The sequence below is a fragment of the Mus musculus genome, chromosome 5, assembly GCF_000001635.26.
Source record: "Mus musculus strain C57BL/6J chromosome 5, GRCm38.p6 C57BL/6J".
In the NCBI taxonomy this organism is placed as follows: Eukaryota; Metazoa; Chordata; class Mammalia; order Rodentia; family Muridae; genus Mus; species Mus musculus.
The window spans coordinates 66975489-66990158 of record NC_000071.6 but is presented as its reverse complement, the minus strand read 5'-3'; the positions used below and the strand labels follow the sequence as shown (position 1 = coordinate 66990158).

The following is a 14670-nucleotide window of genomic DNA, read 5'->3' as shown; positions in this document are numbered from 1 at the left end:
CACACACATACACAGACCAAATATTTTTGAAAAAGAAGTATGTCATAAAGTTAATGGCTCTCTTCACTTACACTGACTATCCTAATATGAACTACAAATGACTGGCAGATGGAAAGCAGTATGAATTCAAGCAGGTCTTTCTCCGTGACTCCTCTTGTGACTTGTACAGGCAATGCCTTGAAGGGGTAAAGTGGTTTTCCTCTCAGAGCTAAGTCTAAAATCTTGGTGCTTTAATTCTGGGCTGTGTACTAAAGTTTGGTTTCCCAACTGCAATGGAAATCCATACTCCCAAAGGTCTCGAAAAACAGGAATGCACCCAGGAAGCATGCCGTGCCCAGGCTCCAGGCCCTGCCTCCTTCCTTCCTGCCACTCTGGCTTGCTCCACAACAGCCTACAGATCCAGAGTAAGGTATCAGGCTCGGGACATCCGGAAGGTGAGTTGACAATAGAGGGCGAGGTTGACCACCCAGTCCCTTTGTCCTTAACTAGCCTCAATCTGGGAACCGCCTGGGATTCAACACATAACTTTTCTTCCTATGGCACTTCCCATGTGTGAAACGAGCAAATATCCACTCAGCCTAGCTGTGATTTTTCCAGAGGTGAGCTAGAGAGGGACCAGACACACACTGAAGAGGACACAAGATAATCTACTCTACATCTATGGTGTGAAGCATGGCTATTGTCTGCTCCCTGGGCATCACTGTAATCCAAAAAGATAGAAACTGTCCGATTCAGCTGATAACGATGGCTAGGGTACTGATCTTCAAAATGTAGGATTATTAATTCCTGGCCTCTATTGTACCCTGGACCCAGTATCATCAAAGGCTTCTGAGAAGCTGAGCACTAGTACTTTCTGTTTCACAATGAGCTTAAGAGAATTCCTCTTGTCACCCTCTTGTCACCCAACATTAGGTAGGTAGACTACACTTACAAACATATATATCATTAACTGGTAACAGCAGCTTCCACACACAGGACCTTGAAATTCCAGGGCTCTTAAGTCAGTCAGAAAGTGGAACAGAAATTCTGCCACCAGATGGCAGTGAGGTTGGGTAATGTTGGAAACATCACAAGTTTATTAATGTCGTTCGTTCTCTCAGGCCTGAAATCCATAAAATCAAGTAGCTTGGAAAGAAGTCTGACTCCTTTCCCGAAGGCTCCTCTGCGATCCAGGAAGAAGAGTTTTTCATTTATTCTTCCCACAGAGTGAAGATCAGAAAGAATGGTTAATGGGTGAACTCATTATTATAATGACTACTCTTTTCATACCTGCTTACTTACAAAAGAGAAACTCTGGATTGATGGGGCCATGTCAATCATTTTATTTCTTCTAGCAGAATCAGGTAAGTGGCTCTCATACACCATGATGCATTAGCAATACAGCCAAAGTGCGGGCCAAGACCTTGGCTGGTACTGACAGGGCCAAGACCCTGACAGTCACAGGGGTACAGGATAACCTGACCTCTGATCATTCTTGGGTATACCCTTGGTAGATTCCTAGTTCCTACTGCTGTGCATAAGGAAATGGGGGTGGTTTGGATCTGGGATGTGTAGAGAGCATCTCGATTCTCCTGGTCATCCTACCATCTTTTCATGAGTCAGCCATCTTGTTCTGGCCTTTCCAGTTCACAGCCACTCCAGGAAGGAGCCGTTTTCTTTTCCAACTTCACTTCTGTTCTCAGAGGACGTGCTCTAGGACAACGCTTGGTCCAACCAGTTAAAGACCATTTACTGTTAAAGGGATTCTGTACTGTCACTCATTGACATTCATTCACACAGAAGTGCCTAGAGATGGAGCAGCTGTGTAGGAAATCCCCCTTTTAATTTAGCGAGGCCCCTGTCACGCAGCTGGTACTTGAAAACGGTTCCATATTTGCTTTTCACGATTAGTGAGGAAGAAATCAGTCCCCTGTCACATGCAAAGGCCAACACCTCCAACCAGAGTGGACCTCAGAAGGACAGCTCCTACCCTATAATGAGCCCACCCCTTTAAGCAAGTTTACTTCCCACTGATTCAGTCATCAGGCGCACACCGGGATGCTCAGTTCTTATCTAGGCACACACCAGCCCCACACAGCAGAGGCAGCACAATACACGATGCAGGCGGGAGGCTCACAGGGGTCCGCTGCATTCCTCCGGTCTTTGTACCCTTGGCAGCATCTCATGCTCTTTTTGAATAACTTCTTCATTTTGTTCTCTGCCATCCTGTGGCAGCTGTGTGGGTGTAACTAGAGCCAGAGAGGACAGTTTTGTTACAGGAGAGAGAAAGAAAAAAAAAACTTTACCAAAAGCCTGCTTGCCTGTTTGTTACCCATCACTTCCTGGGAGGCAGGACATGCTATGCCTCACCTTCCTCTGTCTTTGGGTTGTTGCTCTGAATGCAGACCTGTTCTTCCTGAGACTCCAGCACGGGCGCCAGCCATGGGGCCTTTTTGAGACGACCATCTGTGCCAGAAGGCACTGTCCTAGTGTTAACCGGGTAGTGTTGGTGACAGGAGGCAAGAGGAAGAGAGTTACGAAAGGAGACTAAAAGATGAAGAGAGATGCTTAGCTGTCATTCCACAGGCCAGTTAGTAAAGGTGTCAGAATCAGACTTAGATAGTAGACTGTGAGTTCTCCAAAGGCCTGAAACACACCAAGGGGGCATGGTGTGACCTAGTCACTGCAGGACTAAGTGATAGCCCGGTGTGCACTGGAGGACCCCAGGCTGCATTTCTCGTGAGCTTTTGGCCTCATCTTTCTCTCAGACACTGGAGCCTGAAAGCCTCCCCAGCTGTCCCCGACACATTGACATGCACAGCTTTTCTTCTTTTATGGTGTCAACCAGTCTCGAGCTCAAGAGACTGCTCTACGGGTCATGGGTCTCCTCCCGCTTCCTTTGGGTCTCAAGGACAAAGGACTGGGATGAATCCCATGTTTTCTTTCCTCACAAAGAACTTCACATGGCTCCTATCAGGCAGGAGGGATGGAGGGTCTAGGACAAGCAAGATACATAGAAACGTTCTACTTCTGCCTAAGAGAATGGAGACCAGATGATGGACCTAAACCCCAGAATAAGGCTTTGGTTGGAGGGCCTCCAGAGAAGAAGGGATTTCTGAGTCTGAGGCTGATGAGCTGGGTCCCTAGTCTGGGCACTGCTGTCTCCAAGAAATCTTGACTAGAGAGACTCATTCTCTAGTCTTGATCTACTGGAGACTTTGAAAGCTGAGGAGAAGGGAGAGCCCCCTTTCATGGGTCTCCTTGGATGTCCAAAACTGAGTTCCAAGGTGCCTGAGGAGCAGGAGAGGGAGATGCTGCTACGTGTGTTTTCTATGTACTTAGAAGACACAAACAGATTCCAGTGGTCCAACTAATAAGATGACGCTCAAGGGTCAGGCCAAAAGGGATGGCTGTAGATATTCCTGGCCTTCTCAGGCACTGCTTCCCCTGAAAACAGACTGAAGATAGACACCTGCCAGTCTCATCGCCATGCTTTGATTTGGTTTTGGTGCTGGGGATCTAGCACATGCTAAGCACGGGTATGCTCTACCATAGAGCTATGTCTCTAGCCCTAGCCAACTTTAAAAGCAGCATTTGATTGCCATGCAGACCTATTTGCACCAGAGCGGAAAAAAAAAATACCTGCAGTCACTCTGTGGACTAAGCATTTGTTCTTCCTTTAAGCCAAAGGTTGCAGTAGAGGGAGGTGACCCAGAGGAAATTTGGTTCTGGCTGCTGTGCCTGACAACCTCCACATTGTCCCTAGGCCCCGCCTTGCCAATGCTGAGCCGCTTCCAAGTTTGTTGGTCTATCTCTGTCACAGGCCCAAAGTGGACAAACTTTTGCCTGGGGCCAGACGCTTTCTTATAAGCCCTTGCTTTACGGCTGGCAAAATCATCCCGGATGGCGGTTTCTGTGTCGATTTCTGGTGAGGGCTCAGGGGCACAGGTGTTCTGAGCATCTCCGTCCCTGGTCAGAATCAGAAATCAGTTCCAGGGATTCCGAGGCAAGTACAAATCAAGATGAGGTCGAAAAGACAAAACTAAATATATGAACAATACTGCCACGGCTAGAACCCAATGGCTTTCCCATCAACCATTCCAGTGAAGAAATGATCACTGTTCTTGCCTTGGTAAATAGTGCTTTAAGTTTCTATTGCTTTCAAAGCATCAATTGCAACACCACGATTGATAGCATAAGAAAACTGCAGACATGGTGAAATGGTTAGTTATTCAAAATTCAAGACGAAATTCTTTATAGTAAGCAAGTCTAGGAGAATAAATAACAACCACTCGCAGAAAATCAGCTGGGTAAAGAAGCTGGTTTCTGCTAGCTTGGCTTTTAGCATTAATGCTTCCTCTCACACAGAATGTACTCACTTCCAGTCGCTCTGTGTTTTGAGAGATACTCTTCCCCGCCATCAGAACAGAAAACGAAGCAAAGATAACCGCTCAATTCTCAAATGTTAAATCCTACCACTGCCAGGGGTTAAACCATAACACACCTCGTCTCTCCTGACACTTTCAATCTCTCCCAAGTCTCCAGGTCAGCTTCCGTAATCCCAGAGAGTTTGATGAAGCTCGGAGCCTCACGGTGAGGGGTAAGTCTGCCCTGGATTCTTCTCTGGGCCAGGTCATCCTTATGACGATCTGGTGTCTTCCTGAAATTTGTTTCCAGTGGTTCATCTTTCTGGGTTTGCACGGTACAGGCCACCATTGTGTTGACATCTTCTCGCTGACCCTGGTTTCTGTTGATTTGATTAGGGCCCCCACATCATTGGATAAGTCAAGTTCAAGGAGAGGGGAGCAGACAGACAGAATGTCAAGAACGGAAACTCAGGGAGGGGACAGAGGGGAATGGCAGGAAGTCCCTGTCCTTTCTCAAAAGCATGAGATTAATAGGAGCTGTAGGTGCCTCCATAGGATGGAACCTGAGGCCTTGATGACTGCTCTACTGCTGAGTTACATCTCTAGTCTCTCAAACTACACTTTTAAACTGTAATAAGGCAACTCTTTTTTTCTTCAGCGGATGATAGTCTCTAACTATCCAGGAAGGGAAGCCAGGGCTGGCTGAATGACTGCTGAGAACGGTAATGAGATTTTTTTTTTGACAGTAACGATGCCCAATTCCCACACTATTCAAGTCCCTATACTGAACTCGAGTTTTCTGATTGAATCACACAGTCCCCCTTAAAATAAATGTCAATAATGCGCTCGGTATGATCCAAACTCGAGGATGGGTTTGGAGATAGCAGGAACATGGCTCAGATGTGAAACAGCTCAACTGTAAACCTTGCCTACGTGGAGAGTACATCTAAGTTGATTCTGAAAGAACGCGTCAACGTCCAGCCTCACTCTGTTTCATAGCATTGGTCCAGGTTGCTCACTGTAAGCACAGAGTGGAGCCTTGACACGAAGCACAGCCCCATGCTTTGAGCCTCACCTTCTCCCTTGTTTGAGACAGGCTCTCTCTTATTTGCTGATGTATGCTTGGCTAGCTGGCTGCCTTGCAAGCTTCTGACAGTTTTCTTGTCTCTATCTCCCATTGCCGGGTAGGCAGGAATGCACTGGGATTAGGCACTTATACTGCCGCATCTGGGCTTTTATGGTTCTGGGAATCTGAACGCCAGCCATTAAACCTACATGGTAATCACTGAGCTATCTATCTAGCCAGCCCCTGCTTTGCTTTTGGCAAAACAAAAAAATAAAAACCAAACCAAACAAACGAAAAACACCGTTATTTCTCTTGCTTGTGTGAGAGAGGAAAGAATAAGATTTGGTTTTTTTTTTTTTTTTCTTCCAGCTAAAACTTCCTAATTCAAGAGACTAATTGAAAGGCAATGGCTGTTTTCTGTTCCCTTTGAATGGAGGTGGAGCACCCTTAAGTATTGATTATCCTTTTAAAGACAGTTGGCTATGTCTAGTTGGCTAGTGATGAAATTTACAAGACCTGGGGCTGAGAAGAGAGGGATGGGGGCTATGTACAGATCAATTTAGCTTAATGATGCTCCTTTTCATATAGACACACACAGAGTGCACACCTTTTAAATCCTAGATTTTTCTTGTCTGACAGTCCCTTTGAGAGCTGTTTGCTGCCACCTGCCTTCTCTGCGTCTTTATTTCGGTAAGGCCCATAGAGCAGTTGATTAAGTGGCACCATTGGCTTGCTTTGGTTCATCTTTGCTCTCCTGGCAGCAAAGTCATCTTTCTCAAGGTCAGGCAGTAGGCATGCAGCTTCATCCTCCGACTCTGAATCTTTGCCATGTTGATGGGTCAGGAAAGGGTTTTCTTTCCGAAGGACTATGTCACGAATAGCTTCTTTCTCTTCACTTGATTGCTTTTGACTGATAGAGCAAAATCAAATGGAACCCCACATGTGATCAGGTTTTTTTAAAAAAGTTTAAATCCCCATCTCCAGGTGAATGTACCGTTATTGCAAAGTCCTCTCAATGCTGTTAGTTCAGAGGGCAGCACCTTTTATTTTAGTTGCAGCATAGATTTGCAGTGCAATTAGGATAGGCTTAACCTTGACCTCAGCCAGATACAAACAACACAGAAAAGTCATGTAATGTGCAGGGCTCCAGGAGCATCCATAACAGCGAGATCCTAAATGGCTCAGAAAGTGACAATCCAAAAATCTTGTGAAACAGCAGGGGAAAAGTAGGGGACTGTCTACCGCCACCTTCATCACCACATTTGTGATACACATAGTAGGTCCACAGTTTGCCAAGAAACGACTCTGGAGGAAAACGCATGAATGAAGAAGCCATGTGCTAGAATATAGGCCATGCACCTACTACAAAGCCTAAGGAAGGTCTTTCTACAACACGTTGAGCTGAACGGAGACATATGGAATAGTTTAAAGGCACTCAGAGGATGACATAAAAGCTGATCAAGCCCTGCCTTCTCCCATCAGCACCTGCTTCCTCTCCCCACTCCCTAAGCTCTCCATCTCTCCAGGTCTGCTTCCTTTCTCTTGCTAGAAGTGCAGGACAGCGTGGTAAAAGAGCTCTGGCAAATTATTGCTACAGATGATTTTTATTTTCAAAGGATTCTTGAAGGCCCCTTAAAACCAGAAGCTTTCAATTGCTAAAAGCAATTTGATGGTGATGTGTCAAGGTGTAAGCCTTAGGACTTTTCTAATTATTTTCTTTCCGTCCTGGGGTAGTGGGCAAGACAGCAACTGTGCTTATGTGGTCTTCAAAGAATTTTGCATTCTTCCATTTAAAAGACCAGTTTCGTTCTGAAGTCCCAATATGGTTGGAACGTTTAATCCCCCATCACTGATTGCATTCCCAGTTCATAAAGATGACAAACAAATAAAAATAACTCGATTTCTACAAAAGCATACCTATTTTGTATAAGCTTTTTTTGAAAGATGATTAAAAGTTCTTGAGCTAAGGATGTAATAGACAAGCATATTGAAATCATTTGATTTCTAGAAAAAGTGTACCTATTTTGTAAGAGCTTTCTGAAAAGTTGATTTAAAGTTCCTGAACTGAGGATATAACATAGGGGCAGAGCACTTGCCTAGCATGCACATGAACACAAGTTCAATCAGTAGTACTGCAGCCCCCTGTACCCACCAAAATGTGCTTAAGGTAAGGCAAGATGGCTCAGTGGGTGAAGGAACTTGCTGCCCACAATGACAGCCTTTCGATTCCTGGAACCATGTGGTAGAAGGAGAAAATTGACTCCCACAAATTGTTCTCTGACCTTCATATGCACACTATAGCACACTTGCACTTGCACACGCACGCACACACACACAGGCAAACACACACAGGTATGGAAACACAAGCTAAATACATGTCTTAAAAATGTAAAGAATAAATTTGTCTTCTTCAAAGGCCAAACTCATGTCAGGAATGAAGACAGGAAGAATTGACCTGGCTGAAGACAGAGTCAGCAATTAGACAGTCTATTCTGGTTGACTAGTTGGTCCCCTGGCTGTTACTTTGTATCATATTGTTCCAATGGAGGTCATTACTTTAGTGACAGCAGATCTCCTTCTGTCTCATTTTTGGAAAATCGAAATATGCTTGATCATAGTCATAACACCTTCTCACTATTAGCCATTGCTCTTGTTGATCTAAAAAAAATCTCAAGATTTTAAATCAAATGTGTGTCTGATGTTTTGCTTCTCAATAAATGTATCATTAAAAGTATTAAATCCTGCCCTTAAAAGAGCTGCATACTCAACTCTTAGTCTTCTGCCTAGTCCCTCCCTAGACTGTGTTCACTTTCCTCCCTGAATTCTTAGTCGACATGTCTGGCAAAAATCAACTTGGATTGGTTAACTATTGCTATGAAGAACGGTTAGTAGAAAACAACAGATCACTGAATTGCTTCAGAGTCATTAAGCAAAACCAAATTGATTATACCGATGCTGGCCAGTGGATAATGAACATATACTATGTATAATTCCTGATAAGTAGTAATTCTAGCATTAAAATTGCATAGACTATGGCATGTATCCACTCATCCTCATTTTATCAAGTAGAAAGTCTAGGCCAATAAATTTGTACAAGGTCAAACAGCTAGTGCATAGATTCGAATACAAATCAAGGTAGGCTGGTTCCAGGGACTCTGTTCTATGACAATGAATAGACCATTGTGCTATTGACTGGACAAACAACAATGCCAGGAACAGCTTTGAAAGCAGAGCATCTTACAAAAAAAAGGCATTATCATGACTATGAGATCAGGAGAAAGGGAAGTAATTTGGTAACTAAATAAAGGGATTTTTTGTGAGTTGTACTTAGAATAGAGTTGTAAATTGCATTGCACAACAATATTCGGAAGACTGATGGTAGCAGAATGCTAATTCATCATACCTCACAATTTAGGTCAGCATTTAATATCTTACAAAGCCCTTTCAGTAGGAAGCACACACCTACATACCTCACATATTCTTGCACCCCAGTTTGGAGTCAGTCATCATTATGAACCAAGTCTAAGACTAAAACTCTTTCTACTTTTTGACCAGGAGGCCTGGGCTTTCATCTCTGAAAGAATTTGTTAAAATCAAAAGTAAGCATGTATGCAAATGGCCTTGCCAATATACAATGCCAATTTGAGCAGCGTGAATCTGGTACCTTCTATGCATCTTGCAAGCCCAGCTGGTCTGCAAATTCCCCAAGTGTTTCTTTTTAGGCTAGCTGCCCAGTGTGGCAGGACTCGTTTCAAGTGATCTCAATTTAGATATGTATGCTGAATAAAGTTTCTCTATCAATGGCCACTTCAAGATATTCCCGTCTCTGGAATATCTTTACTCCAACCGGAAAACTGTTACTATGAGTAATTCTTGCTCATTGTATGAATTCTTTAAATTGAGAGCTTTGTGGCCATCTCTGAGAGATGAAAAATGATGTAGATTATTGGCTGGCACTACTGACCATGAAGTAAAAAATGCATTGAAGGCAGATATGTAGAAGAATAGTCACAAGTATACACTTACCAAAAAGATTTCAATGACTTCTATTCTGAGTTACTTATTCCTTAAAAACAGCCTATTGCTAAACTCTGGTATATTTTTATTTTTTTTCAATAACCACAAATCTGAGCAGCTAATATGTAGACTGGTGACCATGAGAACTCTACAAACCAGGAATTACGGTGTCCATTTTGCATAGAATAGTAAGGTTCTTAGTTCAAGTTTTATGAACTTAGCTAAATGACTTTAAGTGTACATAAGCAGCAGAGCCAGGCTGTTTAGACTTGCATCTACTGGTAGGGTTGCAATTGATGGGTGGACACGTTTTACTAGAAGGAATATAACCCATTTGTAATTTAAAATGCAGAACCCTGGTGGGACCTGAGGGTACTTGGGAGGCTGAGTCAGGAAGATCACAAGGTCAAGATCTGCTGAGGCTACAGAGAAATGCAGAGCCAGTTTATAACCTGGCAACCCTGCCAGCCTCATGTTAAAAAAAAAAATGGAAAGAAGGAAAAGAAAAAGGACAGGAGAGATTAAGGACCCAGTGCATGGGATAGGGCAGAGAAAATGTTTGTTTTAGCCTGTCTAAGGTTTCTTTATATTTTTCGAAGCATATGAGTCATGGTTAAAACTAACGAATGGAGGAGGAGAGCTGGGGAGTGAGCTCTGTAGCTGAGCCCTTGCTGCACAAGCAAGAGGACCTGGCTTTAAGTGTGCCGCGCCGCCTTAAGGGGAAGTGACTATACACTTGCCTTTAAGTGGGAGCTACGCTAACTCAGTGCTGGGGTGAGGGGCAGAGACAGGGGGCACCAATACAATACACACGATATTCTCCTCTGGCCTCAGCATGCTTAAGAGCACACACACACACACACACACACACACACACACACACACACACACACACACACTATAAATATACTAAGGGAGAGCTGGCATCCCCTTTCACCCCCTTCTACTTGGCAATGAGTAGCCAGCTTGGCTTGGCAGTGAGTTGGTTCTATTCAAAGAAACTGGGCTCTCCAGAAAGGCCTGTTCGTTCTCTTGGGAACGTCACGGGCAACATCAGAAACCTCCCCGTTACCCTGTCTCCAGGCACGGCAGACACATCCAGAGTCACCCGGGTCATGCCTGTCTGGTCTCTAGACTGGGGGATCTGATGAAAGAAGCAGGGAGCCAGCATCTGGTAGAGAGGGACAGAAGAGTATGTGGCTGGCACCGGGCTACATCTGCTCTCCCTCTGAAGATTTCTAAAATGTCGATTGTCCCCTGGAGAGTTGTCTCTCCTCTGTCATTAATTACTACGTGGTCGGGAACGTCCACAGACTAGCAGGATCAGTGAGTGATGAAACACATGCAAATAATTAGGAAAGAAGTACAGTCACGTGAAACCTAGAATCCAGTTACAAAATTCACTTCTCCAATGGGAAACACCAAATAAGAGAACACAAATCTCCATGGTATTTTAATTTAAGGGGAAGTGAATCTTGGTTCTTATTTTACCCTCTTTTAAAAAAAAATCTGGCTTCTTTTGCAGAATCTTATGGGGGAGGCTTAATTAAGTTAACATGGTCATAAAATAAAATAGAACAAAAAGCAGTTTATATACTTTTTAAAAATTTCTATGGAAACTCTAATAAATATTAACTGCCACACATTTATGGAGAAGTCCTACGTTCTGTTCCTTGATGCTTAGATAACCTCCTGATTTATTTTTTCACAAGTAGTGTGGATCCTATAGGCTTCTAACATCATGTGTACATGCCTGTACCTTTGCTCTGTGTGCACATTGGCTTAAAAGTAATGCAACTAGGCATGTGGGGATCCCAGGGAAGGAGACAGAAATGTGGCCTGGCTTTAAAGGTTGGCCCCTCCCGTTACTGTGTATGCCCCTTTCTTGTACAGCACTTCCTGGACAAACAGTCTTTCCCAATTGAGACACTGCCCCTTTATCTTCTAGCTAGGTCCAAAACTATGACAGCCAGAATCCATCTGGATGTCAAACAAGAGACTTGGGGTCAAAGGCTTTGAGAGACATTGGTGTAGTTCAGTGATTTATAGTCTTACTTTCCACACAAGGGGAGTCCTTGGGTTTTTGTTTTTTGCTTTTTGTTTGTTTTTGTTTTTCCTTCATGATTTGCATTTCATTCCAGTTAAGCAACTTTCTGCCACATTAAAAACAGAACCTTAAGTGTGGGTAAACGTAGAATGACTGTCAAGACTACTGTGCCTTGTAACAAAGTTAAGTGACAAAATGTAGGTATGCTGGGCTGGTGGCATGTGCATGTGGCATGTGTATGTGGCATGTGCATGTAGCAGGTGCATGTGGTATGTGTGTGCATGTGTATGTGGCATGTGCATGTGGCAGGTTCATGTGGTATGTGTGTGCATGTGTATGTGGCATGTGCATGTGTATGTGCCATGTGTGTGTTTCATATGTATGTGGCATGGTGGATGTGCTTTTAGGAGTGAACTAGAAACTGAGAACTTGTCTGCCAAATGAGCTTGTCATGGTGACTAGAAGAGATACACGGTGTTGCTATTGGGGACAGTCTCTAGGAATATTTATAGCTGTTTATCAACATGATTTTAAATACAATACTGTGTGAGAAAGTCTGAGGTGTGGTGACATTAACAAACCTGCACACTTCTGCTTCGTAGTTAATTTTTTTAAAAGTTAAATCAGATAACAGCAAACATGTATGTAAGCAAAAATGACTACCTAAATATAATATCTTCCACCAGAACCACATTGTAAACTATGACTCTATGTTTATATATTGAATGAGAATCTTTATGAAAGAATTCAATATTTAATTATAAAAGGTGCTTTCCAGTTACCATGTAGCACTGGTCACTTACAAAACTCCCGTCTTGTACTGGACCTTGTCCCTGGCATCTTCTTGTTCACCCTTTGGCTAAAAGATTCGCAGATATGATAAAATAAAAGTATGTGCGTCAAAGATGTGGAGAGTTGATTTTTTGTGTTCACGCTCTTATCTGTATAACTTAGTAATATTTTCACTGTGTTCCAGCCTTGAAGAGGGGAGACAGAGAAGTTGAGAAAACAGTACATGGTGATGAGATGTTATTCATTTCTGTTTCAGCTTCTCTGGCTTGGTCTCTGGGGTAGGTAGATGCTTGAAGGATACAGGAAAAGTATATTTCCAACACAGTCAAAGAATATTTGAATATTCAGGATATAGTATGATATTATTCTTCATTATTTCAGATAATTGCTTATAATGCAAGAAGGATTTTAAATCAAATTTCTAGTATTTAGTAGGACTACCACAAATAGAGAAGAAATAGATTCTGTGTTTTTTTTTTTTCCTTCGAGACAGGTTTTTTCTGTATAGCCCTGACTGTCCTGGAACTCACTTTGTAGATCAGGCTGGCCTCGAACTCAGAAATCCACCGGTCTCTGCCTCCTGAGTGCTGGGATTAAAGGCGTGCGCCACCACACCCAGCAAGAAATAGATTAGTTTTGTGAATTCTTTTAAAACAACAAAAGCTATCCTACAATTAAATATATAAAAGTCAACCCTGGATATTTCAATTAAATACTAGATCATGGAAATAACCACATAAGAAACATATAGAGAAATACATGTGTGAAATCAGATGTATCAATATAGACAAAGTACCTGAATCTGGCTGCCACGTCAACTCTGACCAGCTCTATAGATTACGTACTCTCGTTGCTATGGTGTGAATATAAACTGCCCCCAGAATCTCTACTGGCTTTTGTGTTTGTTGATTTGATCTCTAGATGGTGACCCTGCTTGGGAGATTCTAGAATCTTCGGGACAAGGGATATGATTGGCCAAGACGAGTCATTGGGAACCAGCCTTGAGGTCCGGACGGAGCTTGGCCTTATGGGTCCCATTCTCATCTGCCTGCCACAGTAAAGCCAGGTGCTTCATGCACCTGTCAATACCCCTCCCACCGCCACACTTTCCCTGACATCATGAACTAAAATCCCCCGGGGCCATGAGCGAAAGAGAAATCACTCCTGTCTTGAGTGGCTTAAGTCAGATATTTTCTCACAGCACCAAGCAAAGTAATTAATACAATCACCCATCCTTTGTTTCTTCTTCTAACAAAAAGGAGTGTGTTCCTTTTAAAATGAAAAGGAAGAAATGCATATGGAAGGGATTCTAGGTGTCAAATCGTCCTGAGCATTAGTTAGATTTGTGAGGCTCATTGTGGTTCTTATGTAAAAAATACGCTTTCCAGAACTTTCCACAAAGCTGCAGACCTGTAGAATTCTATAGCTTTGACTGCCTAAACACTTCCTTCCTCTCCCCCACCTCAGGAAGTCAGGGGCACTATGACTATGTTAAATGTATGCTATGTATGCGAAAGCCTTTTAGCTCCAATGAAGAGAGGTCAGTCAGTGTTCGAGTCTTAGCCTTTGAATCACTATGCTTTCGAAAACACACTGACAAACTCGGTCCGTACTACTCCTTAAGAGAAGGCAGATGCATGGATTTTTGTCCGTTAATCTCTCTGAATAGATTGTCCTTCCTCTATTTCAAGATATTGAACTTATTCTAATGATGGGCCATAAGGTAATGAGCCATTTAGGAGTAGGATCAAACTTAGCAAGACACAAGCAATAGGAAAATAAAATATTACTGCTAGGTAAATCTTGCAGCCCACGCAACTGACCGCAGGGATGGGGTCTAATGAAGCAGAGAGGAGCTCTCGATTTATCTCCATCTAAACTAGCCAATGACGCAGCAGAGGCATGCCCCCAAGGCAGTGACTATTTCTACTTGTCCAGAGCAGAGGCCACTGATGTGACTGACACGCAGGAACTGGGGAAACGGGATGAGAAGTCCAATTAGCGAGTCAGAATCCAAACCTGCAGGCATGCAGAAGGCCAGCCAGGCCAGCCCTCAGCTGGCAGAGCTAACCTGGCAAAGCGCTGTGCGGCAGGCATGACCTTGATCCCAGCTTGCTCCAGCTTTCTGCGCTTTTGGCTCTCCACAGCATCTCTGTCTTCAGGAAGAGCAGCTGGCACCACAGCAGCATCCCCAGGAGACTGGTCCTCACCATTGCTGGGAGGAGCTTCTAACTCACTGTCAGGTTTCCCATCAGCGCCCACCTGGCTGCTCGGGTCATCTTCAGTGGGAGACCCTGCGTCAATTCCCTCCTCCTCTATGGTTTCAGGGTAACTAGTGAGTTGGACAACACGGTTTACCAAGCTAACAGGCAGATCATCGAACAGACTGGACATCCCTTCCA

At 43.6% G+C, this 14670-nt stretch overlaps 1 protein-coding gene across 3 annotated transcripts in view; it reads right to left on the bottom strand.

Moving 5' to 3' along the window:
• Window positions 1-14670, bottom strand: part of Limch1 (LIM and calponin homology domains 1) — a 311271-nt gene that overhangs the window by 67001 nt on the left and 229600 nt on the right. The gene's annotated exons all lie outside the window — the stretch shown is intronic.